Source organism: Zingiber officinale, chromosome 9B (assembly GCF_018446385.1).
Source record: "Zingiber officinale cultivar Zhangliang chromosome 9B, Zo_v1.1, whole genome shotgun sequence".
Classification (NCBI taxonomy): Eukaryota; Viridiplantae; Streptophyta; class Magnoliopsida; order Zingiberales; family Zingiberaceae; genus Zingiber; species Zingiber officinale.
The window spans coordinates 35,776,054-35,791,271 of NC_056003.1; the positions used below are offsets into that span (position 1 = coordinate 35,776,054).

At 39.3% G+C, this 15,218-nt stretch overlaps 1 pseudogene; it reads right to left on the reverse strand.

Annotated features, from left to right (window-relative positions):
* Nucleotides 1–14,656: 14,656 nt before the first annotated feature.
* Nucleotides 14,657–14,728, reverse strand: LOC122025901 (annotated as a pseudogene).
* Between the last annotated feature and the right edge of the window lie 490 nt (nucleotides 14,729–15,218).

Sequence of the window (15,218 nt, forward strand, 5' to 3'; positions counted from 1 at the left end):
ACCTAACCTTTCCGTGGCTATCATATTGTATGACTTGGTCCCTCTATCCTTGATATCTAGATTGATCAGTGAGGCATAGACCGTGTCATCCTCTTATCAATCTTTGTGTTTCTTGATCTCCAAGTAGACACACTCAATCAAATAAGTTCAATATCTCATATTGACTCATTTGTGCATGACCATGCTTTCTTGTGTCCTACTAATCAAGGGGCCCACAGATATCACTTTCGTCATATGGAAGGGATAGATCCCATCTACATCACTCACATCCCTCCACATAATTTATTGCATACCCAGTGATCGACTTTATAGTCCACCCTGTTATGGGTGGCGTTTGACGATAACAAAGTATACAACTCCTTATGTAGAGAATCGTAGTGACTTCAGGTCTAAGGACTATTCATATCAATAGTTACATAAGAATGTTTATGATACTCATACGACGATCCATGAAACATTCTCATGGCGAGTCATTTAGTATATATTCTCTAATATATACCCATGTGCCAACCTGATATCTCATATCTATGACTTGTGAGATCAAGTCATCCGTTGACCTACATGCTAGTCTTAACGCATTAATATTGTCCTTGTATGTTAATGCTCGACTAGGAATAGTTAAGAGTAGTGTTCTCTACAATATCTCATTATCAATTCAACCAATTGATTATTGTAGATAAGAACCTACTACCCAAGGACATTATTATATTTATTCAATCGACATTGAACTGTAATAAATATAATAACCATAACCTTTGCCTCTTAATTAATAGTGATATATGATACAAAATGAGCCCTTTACAATTATCTCATAATTGGTATTAGGTCTAATACTAACACAGCACTCTACTTATGTGATGTGCGTAAATATTATGATCGTTTATGCATGTTTTAACGCACATTCACTTACTTTATACGTATCTATTCTTTGCATGATCGCCTCTTTTATCATATAGTCATCATATATACTCTTTTGTTCGGATATCTGCTCTTTGTTTGGTTTTGTGTTGACAGGGATAACTTTTGGAGCAAAAACAGTGATTGTCGACGCATTGGAACGAGCTAGAGAACACAGCCATGCAACCTCGCACGCCTGTGTGGCCAAATAAGAGAGGAGAAGTGCACGACCATGCAACCAACCTAGAGGCAGCAGAGCATGGTCGTGCATACTTGCACGACCGTGCCCCCCACGACCGAAGCCAAGCAAGGAACAACCGTGCAACCCTACACAGTCGTGCCCCAGGAACCGAGCCTGAAGCTCACACTGTTGGTTGCTACTCGGAAAACCCAATGGCTCCACTGTACAAAAATTTTGTACGTGATCTGAACCTTTCCTAGCTACCATATGTTCTTTTAAGTTAAACTTGTATCTCCTGCAGAACTTAACACGTTTGATTCCAAGTTTAACTTATATGTTCTTTTAGGTTTAGATTTGGATCTCCTGCGGAACTTAACACGTTTGATCCAAATCACCTAGGTTATAAATTCAATTAAATATTAGTTTCCAAAATTGGCTTCCAGTGTTGCATGGCGAGGCACTTGGCCTTCTTGGATATGGGAGCAACCACCACCGACTAGACAAAGCCTTTTAAGGAAAGTTAATATTTAATTTCCTTATATAACTCTAGGTTAACCAAAAGGAACAATCAAATCACAAGGAAAAAAGAAAAAGAACACAACATCGAAATTGAATTCGAAAAACAAGAATCGAATGTCTCTTGTATTTGGTATTTATACAAAGAAAAATTAACTAGTATGATGCGGAAATTAAATACTAGTTATACCTCTTCCTTGTATGCTAAAAACCTCGAGATCTTCTGCCGTATCCCTCGCCTCCTTTTAGACGTCGTGTGGGCGACGATCCTCCAAGACGAACACCACCCGGAAAGCTTCTTCTCCTTCTCTAGAATTCGGCCACCACCACCACAAAGGAGCAAAAGAGAGCAAAGGGAAGAGAGGGAGAGGGGCCGACCACTTGATGATCTCCAACAACACAATATCAATTGTTATTATTTTTCAAGGCCTCCCCTTCCCCCCTTTTTATATTAGTTTCCCAACGGAAAATCATGGAAAGAGTTTTATAAAAAATTAGACTCATTCCTATTTCCTTTTATTTTTTTCTTTTTCTTTCCTTTTAATTAATCAATCATAGATTGATTTATTAATTAAACAACTATTTGTTGATCTTTAATTATTTGACCGGCCCCTTGCTTGGGCACCAAGCAAGGTGGTCGACCACTTATTAAAAGGGAAAGAAAGAAAAAAATTTTTTTATAAAATTTAAAAGAAGAAAACTTCTAATAAAATTTTACAAACTCTCTTTTTTTCTAATGTGGATATTAAAAGGAAAGTTTTAAAATTTAAAACCAAGTTTTAAAATTTTAAAACATCTCTAATAATATTTCCTTTTTAAAAGAAAGTTTTATAAATTTTACAACTCTCTTTTAAAACCTTGTGGCCTAATTTAAATTAGGAAAATTTAATAAATTTTTAAAATATCTCTTTTTACAAATTATAAATATCTGAGGAAATTTAAAAATTCAAAAATAACCTTCCTAATTTAAATATTGCGGTCGGCCCCCTTGCCCAAGGCAAGGGCCAGCCACTTCTAGAGAATATGTGGCCAGCCATTGCTTGGTCACCAAGCAATGAACCGACCCCTTCTTGGACACCAAGATAGGCTTTTCTTTGGATGGACTTGAGGCTTTATTGAGGCTACAACAGGGACCTAGAGGAGAAATTGGTTTTGGCCTTCCGATGAGCTTGAGTATCCCGTGCTCGCCCCAAACACACAACTCAAGTTCATCGATAATAACTCATTCCACTAGAGAGTTATTACCGCACTACCGCACCAATCCCAAATTACATTATGGGCTCCTTCTTACCATGAGTGTGTTAGTCTCCCTGTGTTTAAGATTACGAATGTCCACTAATTAAGTGAGTTACTGACAACTCATTTAATTAATATCTAGCTCCAAGAGTAGTACCACTCAACTTTATTGTCATGTTGGACTAGGTCCACCTGTAGGGTTTAACATGGCAATCCTTATGAGCTCCTCTTGGGGACATTCTCAACCTAGATAACTAGGACACAGATTCCTTCTATAATCAACAACACATACTATAAGTAATATCATTTCCCAACTTATCGGACATATTGATTTATCGAGCTAAACCTCACCCTTTGATAAGTCAAAGAAATAAATATTAAATATACATGCTTGTTATTATATTAGGATTAAGAGCACACACTTCCATAATAACTAAGGTCTAGTTCTTTTACTAAGTCAGTACAAAAAGAACTTACCTAAATGATCCTACTCAATACACTTAAAGTGTATCAGTGTAATTTATTAGTCAAGATAAACTAATACTTAATTACACTACGTCTATTCTGATGGTTTGTTCCTTTTCATCTTAGTCGTGAGCAACTGTTTATAATTTATAGAAAACTGACAACATGATCTTCTAAGTGTGACTCCACACTCCATGTTATCTACTATATAAATTAATTGAACAATTACATTTAACAAATAAATGTAAACATTTGACCAATGTGATTCTTTATTTCAAAAAAATGTGTACAAAAGCTAAACATTTAAGTATACACTCCAACACACACGACTGTGCCAATTGGCACGACCGTGCAGTGCAGCCAGAGACAAGAAAGGGCATGGTCGTGACATCCTTACATGGCCATGCCGCCGCAGCCGCGCCCTAGCCTATAAAAGGGTTTTAACCCTTTTCCTCAAAGGGGGGAGCCAGGAAGCGAGCCGTTAGGAAGAGAATCGACTTGGTGCCATTCCACGCCATCCAGGACCTCCGTCCAACGATCCTTCATCACCACATCAACTCCATAAGCAAAGGATTGGATCCAAATATCACACGTCATCGTTGGATAAGCGTCTTTTCTCTTTCTCTCTTATTGTTTGAGCTTATTGTTTGAGAATTGTATGCTTAACATTATGTCTTCGGGTTTTTCTCTGGCGTCTATGGAGTAGATTCTTTGTTCTAGGATGAGGGAGTAGTTGTGGATTGGTTTGATGTAAGACTTATACTTTTGCCTCTATTTCATTGGAGGATTTCACTTGCTTTGTTTCGACTATTCGATCTCTATATCGTGTTAATTGATTGTGTAGGAATTGCCTATCTCGTAGAGAGAATATCCTAGATCGTACACCCGAGGGGCCCTAGTGACAGGGGTAACCCATTCATGGACATCTAGGGTACTTCCTTGAAAGGAGAGACAACTCTTCCACAAGGAAGTAAGAGACCAAACTAAGCTCCTTATCTCTATCCTTAGTGACACCAATTAGAGTAGTGTTCTTGTGATCTACCGAGGCGCCCTAATGATAGGTGTTAACCGTAACAGGATTTCATAGGGATCTTCTTTATTTGGTACGTAAGATTAGATACTTCAGCTTCCGGCGAATGCATGTTGATGGGTAATGAGTAAAGGATAGAATGTGATACATCAATACCACCACAATAAAATCGAACTCCTAGGACTCTTCATAAACCAAGTCTATTACTTCCTCTTTGCTAGTTCTCGTTTCTGTTTCCAAACCCTTTTTCTTTAGATAATTTACAACCATTGGTAGTTTAGCTAATCCTAAGTGAGTCATCGCTAGTGCTTATAACCAGTCCTCGTGGGATCGATAATCTTTATTACTGATGACGAATCCGTGCACTTGCGGAATCATAATAAGTTTTTGGCATCATTGCCGGGGACTGCGTCTATAACATTAGTGATTATCATATTAGATTAGACTAGACTTTGTCTTCTTTTCCGTTATCTTTCCTTTTTCTAACATTTTGCATTTAGAGATAAATAATTTTATTCTTATTTTTCTTTACCTTCTACATTTTTATTAAAACACCAAAAATAATATTATTTCTTCTCTTCTCTTTACTATATTCTATATTTTTTTGCATGCGAAGAGCTTATCTTTCAGGACAACTTTTGCCGTTCCCCCCAGAGATTGATAGGACATACTTGAGAAGAAGAAACCTTCAAAAAGTATTTCAAGCAATACAAGAATCTTCAGAGATGGTTGATAAACTGTTGAAGGATTACGTGGCACCTTATGCATGAGGGGTTCGGTCTGTTGGGACTTTCGAGCCACAAAAACCACTTTTTGTGTTGCGGAAACCCCGAAATCCCATGCCACCGGATCCTACGAAGATTAAAAGAACAAAATTTTCATGTACATGTTTTCTAACCTAGATCTACATGTTAAGGAGTTTATATCTTTGATACGAAGCCCTTCGCTTATCCCGCTCGTCCAAGGTTCGCCGGATCTCAAGGGTGTCAAGTGAACCCCTCTATGTGTATCCACACGAACAAAAAGGATGGAGAAGAAACCTTAGAGTGTGCTAGCACTCATGGAGGTTTCGGCCAAGGTGGAGGAGAGGGAGAGAAGAAGAAGCAAGGAGGAAGAAGATGAAATCAATGGGCACAAAATTGTAACTCACACACACATAATAGTGGCCGACCACTTTAGAGGCTTTTAAACCTCTATGGAATATCAAGAGTCACAACTCTTGATCTTCCTCATGATGTGGCACACACATAAGCCAACCTTGATGATGTGGAACATCATCATTGGCCCACCTTATGGCAACTCACAAATGAGGTGGCATTGGTCAAGTCAAACTTGACCTTTCATCTTCCCTTCTCAAGTCAAGTCAAACTTGACCTCTTCTCTCCCATGGTTGATCAAATCTAACCATTTGATTTAAACCAATTTAATTTAATGAATCTATATTCATTGAATTAAATTGATGCAATGAATCCAAGTCTAAATTGATTCATTAAACACATGAATCATATTGAGTTCAACTCAATTAGTCTAGTTTGGATTACTCTTAATCCAATTTGGTTCATCACATGAACCTAATCCTCTAGGTACATCAAATGAACCTAATCTCCATCTAATTGCCCTTTGTGTGTGACCCTATAGGTTAGTGTAATGTTGGCAATGCTCCTAAACCCATTTAGAAGCATAAATAATGAGCGGTATCTAGCAACACATCATTACTACCCAAGTTACAAGAATGTTGAGATCCAACATCACCTTGTGACTACTAATTGTTACTCTTCACAATATATGACAAGTGTCTTTCTATCCTTGACATCTAGGTTGATCAATTTGAGGCATAAACAGTGTCATCCTCTGATCAATCTAAATCTTGAACTCCAAGTAGACTCACTATAATCAAATGAGCTCAATATCTCATATTGACTCATTTGGGCATGACCATGCACTTAGTGGTCTCACTCTATCAAGAATAATGATGTCACTCCCATTATATAGGAGGGATAGATCCCATCTACATCACTCACATCCCTCCGCATAATTTGTTACATACCCAGTAATCGCCTTTATAGCCCACCCAGTTACAGGTGACGTTTGACGAAGCCAAAGTATGCAACTCCTTATGTAGGGAACCATGGTGACTTCATGTCCAAGGACTAATAGTCATACTAATAGTCACATGAGAAAGTATATGATACTCATATAACGATCCATGATATTTTCTCATGGCGGACCATTCAGTATACATTCTCCAATGCATACCCATGTGTCAACTTGATATCTCTATATCCATGACTTGTGAGATCAAGTCATCGAGTTGACCTACATGTTAGTCTCGTCACATTAATATTGTCCCTGAATGTTAATACTTGACTAGAATGATTAAGAGTAATGTTCTCTATATCATCTCACTATCGATTCAACCAATCGATTGATATAGATAAGAACCTTCTACTCAAGGATGCTATTATACTTAGTTATTTGACACCAATACAAGTAAGTATAATAACCAAAACAAAATACCTTTATATACATAGGAATATGATACAATGAGTCCATACAACAATCATCATATGATTGGCTCTAGGGCTCTAACTAACAATCTCCCACTAGCACTAGTGCCAATCAGTGTAGGCTCTAAGGCCCAATGACCTAGTGTGACCATCATGCTTTCTCGGTGTCAAAGCCTTGGCCAAGGGATCAGCGATGTTAGCCTCTGTGGGTACTCTACAAATCTTCACATCTCCTCTATCGATGATCTCTCGAATAAGATGGAAGCGTTGTAGTATGTGTTTGGTCCACTGGTGTGAGCGAGGTTCCTTAGCCCATGCAATTGCTCCATTGTTGTCACAATAGAGCTCTATCAGATCGGCTATGCTCGAAACCACCCCAAGCTCAGTAATGAACTTGCGGATCTAAACTGCCTCCTTTGTTGCTTTTGATGTAGCAATATACTCGGCCTCTGTTGTAGAATCAGAAACTGTGTTCTTCTTCGAACTCTTCCAACTCACAGCACCACCATTCAAGCAAAACACGAACCCAGACTGCGATCTATAATCATCCTGGTCAGTTTGGAAGCTGGCATCACTGTAAACCTTTACAGCTAGCTCATCATTGCCTCCATATATCAAGAAATATTCTTTAGTCCTTATTAAGTACTTAAGAATATTCTTGACTGCTATCCAGTGACTTTCACCTGGATCTGACTGGTATCTACTCGTCATGCTCAAAGCATACGAAACATCAGGACGAGTACATAGCATGGCGTACATGATAGATCCTATGGATGAGGCATAAGGGATCGTATCCATGCAGTCTCTCTCCTCTCTAGAATAGAGGGACTTTGAGTCTTCGAAAGACTCACACCATGTGACATCGGCAGAAATCCCTTCTTGGAGTTCTGCATGGTAAACCGTAGTAATACCTTGTCAATATATGTACTCTGACTTAGGCCAAGCAATCTCTTAGATCTATCTCTATAGATCTGTATGCCTAGAATATGGGTTGCTTCACCTAAGTCCTTCATTGAGAAACAATTCCCTAGCCAAGTCTTCACAGACTGCAGCAAAGGGATGTCGTTCCCAATGAGTAGTATGTCATCCACATACAATACAAGGAAGACAACTATATTCCCTACAACCTTCTTATAGACACAGGGTTCATCTTCATTCTTGATGAAACCAAAATATTTGATTGCATCATCGAATCAAAGATTCCAGCTCTGAGAAGCTAGCTTTAGTCCATAAATGGACTTATGAAGCTTGCATACTCTGCCAGTATGCTGTGGATCTACAAAACCCTCAGGTTGTGTCATGTACACATCCTCGAGCAGGTTTTCATTCATAAACGCGGTTTTGACATCCATCTGCCAGATCTCATAATCGTGGTATGCTGCAATAGCAAGCATGATCCGAATGGACTTAAACATCGCTACTGGAGAAAAGGTTTCATCATAGTCAGTACCATGAATTTGTTTGAACCCTTTAGCTACCAGACGACCCTTATATATCAGTCCATCCATGTCAGTTTTTCTCTTAAAGACCCACTTACACCCAATGGGTTTTACCCCTCCAGGTGGATCAACCAAAGTCCATACTTGGTTGGTGTACATGGATTCCATTTTGGATCTCATGGCCTCTAGCCATTTCTCAGAATCTAGTCTCATCACAGCTTCCTGATAGGAGGTAGGCTCATTCTCAATGAGCATAGTGTCATCATGGTCAGACAAGAGAAATGAGTATCTCTCAGGCTGACAACGTACACTATCAGACCTGCGAAGAGGTATGTCTACTTGAACTGGTTGTTGTTCCTCAACTCCTTGCGGAACAATCTCATCATCCACAACACTTTGTGGTTCCAGCTCAACTTCCATCAAGGCTTCAGTGCTATGGTCCATATCTTGAACTTCTTTAAGATTGAACGTACTCCCACTAGTTTTTCTAGAAACAAAGTCTCTTTCTAGAAAAACCCCAGTCTTAGCCACAACTGCTTTGTGTTGACTAGGAATGTAGAAGTAATATCCCTTCATTTCCTTGGATATCCAATAAAATAGCACTTATCAGATTTGGGCCCCAATTTGTCCGAGACTTGACGTCGAGCGTAAGACTCACAACCCTAAATCCTCATAAAAGACACCTGGGCATCTCTCCCAGTCCACATCCTATATGGTGTCTTTATCACAGCCTTGGATGGAACACGGTTGAGTATGAAGGTTGTTGTGTCCAGAGCATAGCCCCAAAGAGATATAGGAAGATTTGTGTGACTCATCATAGATCGTACCATATCTAATAGGCTATGATTCCTCCTTTCGGATACACCATTCCACTGTGGTGCTCTAGGAGGAGTGAGTTGGGATAGAATCTCACACTTAGCTAGATAGTCACAAAACTCATGGCTAAGGTATTCACCACCTCAATCTGATCGAAGTATCTTAATACTCTTGCCAAGTTGGGTTTGTACTTCATTCTTGAATGCTTTGAACTTTTCAAAGGATTCTGACTTATGTGTCATCAGATACACATAACCATATCTACTGAAGTCATCAGTAAATGAAATGAAGTACCTATAACCACCCTTGGCAGTGACATTGAAAGGGCCACATACATCACTATGTATAAGTCCTAACAAGTCAGTCGCTCTCTCGTTGTGTCCACTAAAGGGAGTCTTGGTCATCTTGCCTAGTAGGCATGACTCGCATGTATCATATGATTCAAAATCAAATGAATCCAGCAAACCATCTTTATGGAGCTGGGATAAGCGTTTGTCATTTATATGACCTAAGCGACAATGCCAGAGATAGGTTTGATTCATTTTATTTGATTTGAACCTTTTGGTATTTATGTTATAGATGGGATTCTCTAAGTCTAGAATATAGAGTTCATTCATTAGAGGTGCACTACAATAAAACATATCGTTTAAATAGACAAAACAACATTTGTTCTTTATGATAAATGAAAAGCCTTTCTTGTCCAAACAAGAAACTGAAATTATGTTCTTAGTAAGAGCAGACACATAACAACATTCATCTAATTCTAGTACAAGCCCAGAGGGCAGATATAGAAAGTAAGTCCCTACAGCAACAACAACAACCCATGCTCTATTGCCTACTCGTAGGTCCACCTTGCCCTTCATCAATGCCCTGCTATTTCTCAATGCCTACACATTAGTACAAATGTGAGAAGCACATCCGGTATCTAATACCCATGATGAAGAAATAGAGAGATTAACTTCTATAACATATATACCTGAAACAGAAGTCTCACTTCGCTTCTTCTTAAGATCTTCCAGGTAAACTTTGCAGTTCCTCTTCCAATGCCCGGTCTGATCGCAGTGGAAGCAGGTAGCATCCTTGGCGACACCTCCTTTGGGTTTCAGTGTCTTGCCTTTGCCCTTGGCTTGGGACTTTCCCTTACCTTTAGGCTTGCCCTTGCCTTTGCCCTTTTGCACCATCAAAATGGAGTTGGGTTTTACCTTTTTAAGGTTTAGCTCAGTAGTTCTCAACATGCTTAGCAGCTTAGGAAGTGGCTTGTCAATTTCGTTCATGTTGTAGTTCATGACGAATTAACTATAGCTCTCCGGCAAGGATTGCAAGATCAAGTCAGTGGCCAGCTCTTGGCCAAGGGGAAATCCCAACCTCTGTAGATTTTCTATGTACCCAATCATCTTGAGTACATATGGACCTACGGGAGTCCCGTCTTGCATTTTGCACTAAAACAGTGCCTTAGAGACCTCGAATCTTTCGTGCCTAGCTTGTCCTTGATATAGTTGATGAAGATGCTCAACCATATCATAAGCACCCATCAACTCGTGTTGCTTCTGAAGCTCAGAGTTCATGGTCGCGAGCATGAGACATGACACATCTAATGCGTCCTCTTGATGCTTCTTATAAGCATCACGGTCAGCTCGCATGGCAGTGGCAGGAGGTGCCTCGGGAATGGGCGTCTCCAGGATGTACAGTTTTCTTTCCTGAGTGAGAACAATTCTCAAGTTCCTGTACCAGTCCAGGAAGTTAGCTCCGTTGAGCTTGTCCTTATCAAGGATAGAACGCAGGGAGAAGGTGTTCATGTTTGACGTCATGACAATCTACAACAGAAAATGCAGAAAATAAATATCATATTTCACTAATCATTTAATTAGGCCTTTAACTAAATGATGCTCCCACTGAATTATAGAACTTTTATAGAATCAAGTCATGGATGTGGTCAAACCACACCTACTAGATTCTAACCAACTAGCTATAATTCTTGCGGGACAAGATCCACATCATACTACGCCTTGAGTTAGCTTTGGCTAAATCGCCTAAGACTTAGTATGATCGGTAGGTAACTAGTTACCAATTACATCTCTATGCAACTCTTGTTTATAGGACCAAGATCCGCATGTATATTAAAACTTGAGTTAGCTTTGGCTAAATTGCCCAAGAGTTCATATAAATGTGATTTTGACCTATCTACCAACCATTGGAAAATGTCTATAGTTAAACCCGATCTAATTGAGTTTAACTAGTTTTACTCAATCTATTTGAGTTTGTACTCACCCAGGAGTTGATAGGTGGGACCAAGATTGTCCCTCCGCACCCTACCAAGATAATATGCGTTGCTCTGCTTTGGCAGATTCAACAACAACATGTGATCGAGGTAGTGATGGGTATCACGGCATGGTAGGCATTTTGAGTTGACGCGATTAAGATCTAATAATCTAATCGTTGATGTGTATCATATACGCGATTTAGATCTAATCTAATCGTGGTGCATCATATACGCGATTTAGATCTAATCTAATCATGGTGGCACTAATTAATTACTCTACTCTAGCATGCATCACATACACACACACAAGAAATTAATCAAATTGTGATTAGTCATGTCCCTACTATGATCTTCTCAAGCCAATGAGAAGATTGGACGGTCAACCTAAGGTCAACAGCTTCTCCAAGCTCCTCTCTTTGACCACCACGTGTTGCTCGTACCCTTCTCGTAACTCCTCCTCGAGTGGACCTTCCACAACTCCATTTTGTACATTACAAAGATGAAATTTGAGTTATATTCGAGTCTAAATTATTTTACAACATGAAATAAAATAGATAGGCACGACGCGCAGGTCGTGTATCAAATATACAACACACACAATCACACAAAAATGACACGCAGGCCATATTATGAATTACAACACATGTATCCAATCCAATTGGGGGTTTTGGGCCATGACATCACAAATACATACATAATTCTAAATTATGTATTTATATAAATTTCTATAATTTTACTACTATTTTTACAATTTTATGAGTTACAATTTCCCGGCGGTCCCGTTTAGCGATTTTCGGGCGCGATCGTGGGACAACGCCCCTTGCGCGGTTAGGGCCAGTGCCCCGACTCGTGAAATGAGTCTCACGAGTGTCCTACTATGATCTTACAACGCCTTAAGCCGCTGTCCCAAAACTATTTGGGTGAAACCTTGCCGTTTTGGAAGGTTTTTCTCGGTATACGTAGCCTACAAGTGACCAAACACTTGTTGCTTTGCATCTCCAAGAAAAATACTCATAAAAACTATAAAAAACGTAAATTTACAGAAACTTATAGATCTGATATTTTTCATAAAAATACAAACGAAACACGTACACGCTTCGCACATGGCTCTGATACCACTGTTGGAATTTCGGGCCGCAAAAATCGCTTTTTGCGTTGCGGAAACCCCGAAGTCCCATGCCACTGGATCCGTACGAAGATTAAAAGACCAAAAATTTCGTGTACATGTTTTCTAACCTAGATCTACACTAGATCTACATGTTAAGGAATTTATACCTTTGATGCGAAGCCCTTCGCTTATCCCGCTCGTCCAAGGTTCGCCGGATCTCAAAGGTGTCAAGTGAACACCCCTCTATGTGTATCCACACGAACAAAAAGGATGGAGAAGAAATCTTAGAGTGTGCTAGCACTCATGGAGGTTTCGGCCAAGGTGGAGGAGAGGGAGAGAAGAAGAAGCAAGGAGGAAGAAGATGAAATCAATGAGCATAAAATTGTAACTCACACACACATAATAGTGGCCGGCCACTTTAGAGGCTTTTAAACCTCTATGGAATAACAAGAGTCACAACTCTTGATCTCCCTCATGATGTGGCACACACATAAGCCAACCTTGATGATGTGGAACATCATCATTGGCCCACCTTATGGCAACTCACAAATGAGGTGGCATTGGTCAAGTCAAACTTGACCTTTCATCTTCCCTTCTCAAGTCAAGTCAAACTTGACCTCTTCTCTCCCATGGTTGATTAAATCTAACCATTTGATTCAAACCAATTTAATTTAATTTAATGAATCTATATTCATTGAATTAAATTGATTCAATGAATCCAAGTCTAAATTCATTCATTGAACACATGAATCATATTGAGTTCAACTCAATTAGTCTAGTTTGGATTACTCTTAATCCAATTTGGTTCATCACATGAACCTAATCCTCTAGGTACATCAAATGAACCTAATCTCCATCTAATTGCCCTTTATATGTGACCCTATAGGTTCTTGTAACGTTGTCAATGCTCCTAAACCTATTTAGAATCATAAATAATGAGCGATATCTAGCAACACATCATTACTACTCAAGTTACAAGAATGTTGAGATCCAACACCACCTTGTGACTACTAATTGTGACTCTTCGCAATATATGACAAGTGTCCTTCTATCCTTGACATCTAGGTTGATCAATTTGAGGCATAGACGGTGTGATCCTCTGATCAATCTAAATCTTGAACTCCAAGTAGACTCACTATAATCAAATGAGCTCAATATCTTATATTGACTCATTTGGGAATGACCATGCACTTAGTGGTCTCACTCTATCAAGAATAACGATGTCACTCCCATTATATAGGAGGGATAGATCCCATCTACATCACTCACATCCCTCCGCATAATTTGTTACATACCCAGTAATCGCCTTTATAGCCCACCCAGTTATGGGTGATGTTTAACGAAGCCAAAGTATGCAAATCCTTATGTAGGGAACCATGGTGACTTCAGGTCCAAGGACTAATAGTCATACTAATAGCCACATGAAAAAAGTATATGACACTCATATAACGATCCATGATATTTTCTCATGGCGGGTCATTCAGTATACATTATCTAATGCATACCCATGTGCCAACTTGATATCTCTATATCCATGACTTGTGAGATCAAGTCATCGAGTTGACCTACATGCTAGTCTCGTCGTATTAACATTGCCCTTGAATGTTAATACTTGACTAGGAATGATTAAGAGTAGTGTTCTCTATATCATCTCACTATCGATTCAACCAATCGATTGATATAGATAAGAACCTTCTACCCAAGGACGCTATTATACTTAGTTATTTGACACCAATACAAGTAAGTATAATAACCAAAATAAAATATCTTTTTATACATAGGAATATGATACAATGAGTCCATACAACAATCATCATATGATTGTATCTAGGGCTCTAACTAACACTATCTAGCATCACTCGACCGCCAATCGAAGCCAACAATTTTGAAATCAAGCCTACAGTAATCCACATGGTTCGGCAGAATCAATTTAGAGGTGGACCGCACGATGATCCAAACCACCACTTAGAGCTTTTCTACGAGATGTGTGGTACCATGAAAGTGAACGGAGTCCCTCCAGAATCAGTGAGGTTATTGCTTATTGGATTCTCCCTAAAAGACAGAGCCAAGCAGTGGCTAAATTCCCTTCCAGCAAACAACATTACATTTTGGGAGCAGTGTGAGCAGAAATTCCTAGACAAGTTCTATCCACCATGCAAAACTGCTCACATGAGGAATTTGATTGCAAGCTTCAAATAGATAGACTCAGAATTATTATTTGAAGCTTGGGACAGATTCAAAAGTATGCTGAGACAGTGCCCCCATCATGGCCTTGAGAAATGGTTGGTTCTACACACCTTCTACAATGGAATCAACTATCACACGAATGTATCTCTCAACTCTATAGCAGGAGGAGCACTAATGAATAAGAGCCTTGATAAAGCTGAAGAGATCATAGAGAATGTGGCACAGAACCACCATCAGTGGGCAACTGAAAGATCTGGTGGTTCTTTCTTAGGAAATCCAATAAAGGCATCAGGAAAATTCGACGTAGATGCAGTCACACTTATGTCTGCAAAGTTAGACGCTCTGACCAAGAAGTTTGAGGCCATGGGAAACAACACGGCTAATGCAATAGTTTGTGTTTGCGAAACTTGCGAAAGTACAGATCATGCTCAAGATACTTGCACAATACAAGGACAGATAAACCAACTTGAGCAATGCGATGCAATAGCCAGTTATAACCAGAAGCAAAACAACCCATACTCCGACACATACAATCCAGGATGGAGGAATCACCCAAACTTTTCATACCGGAATTAT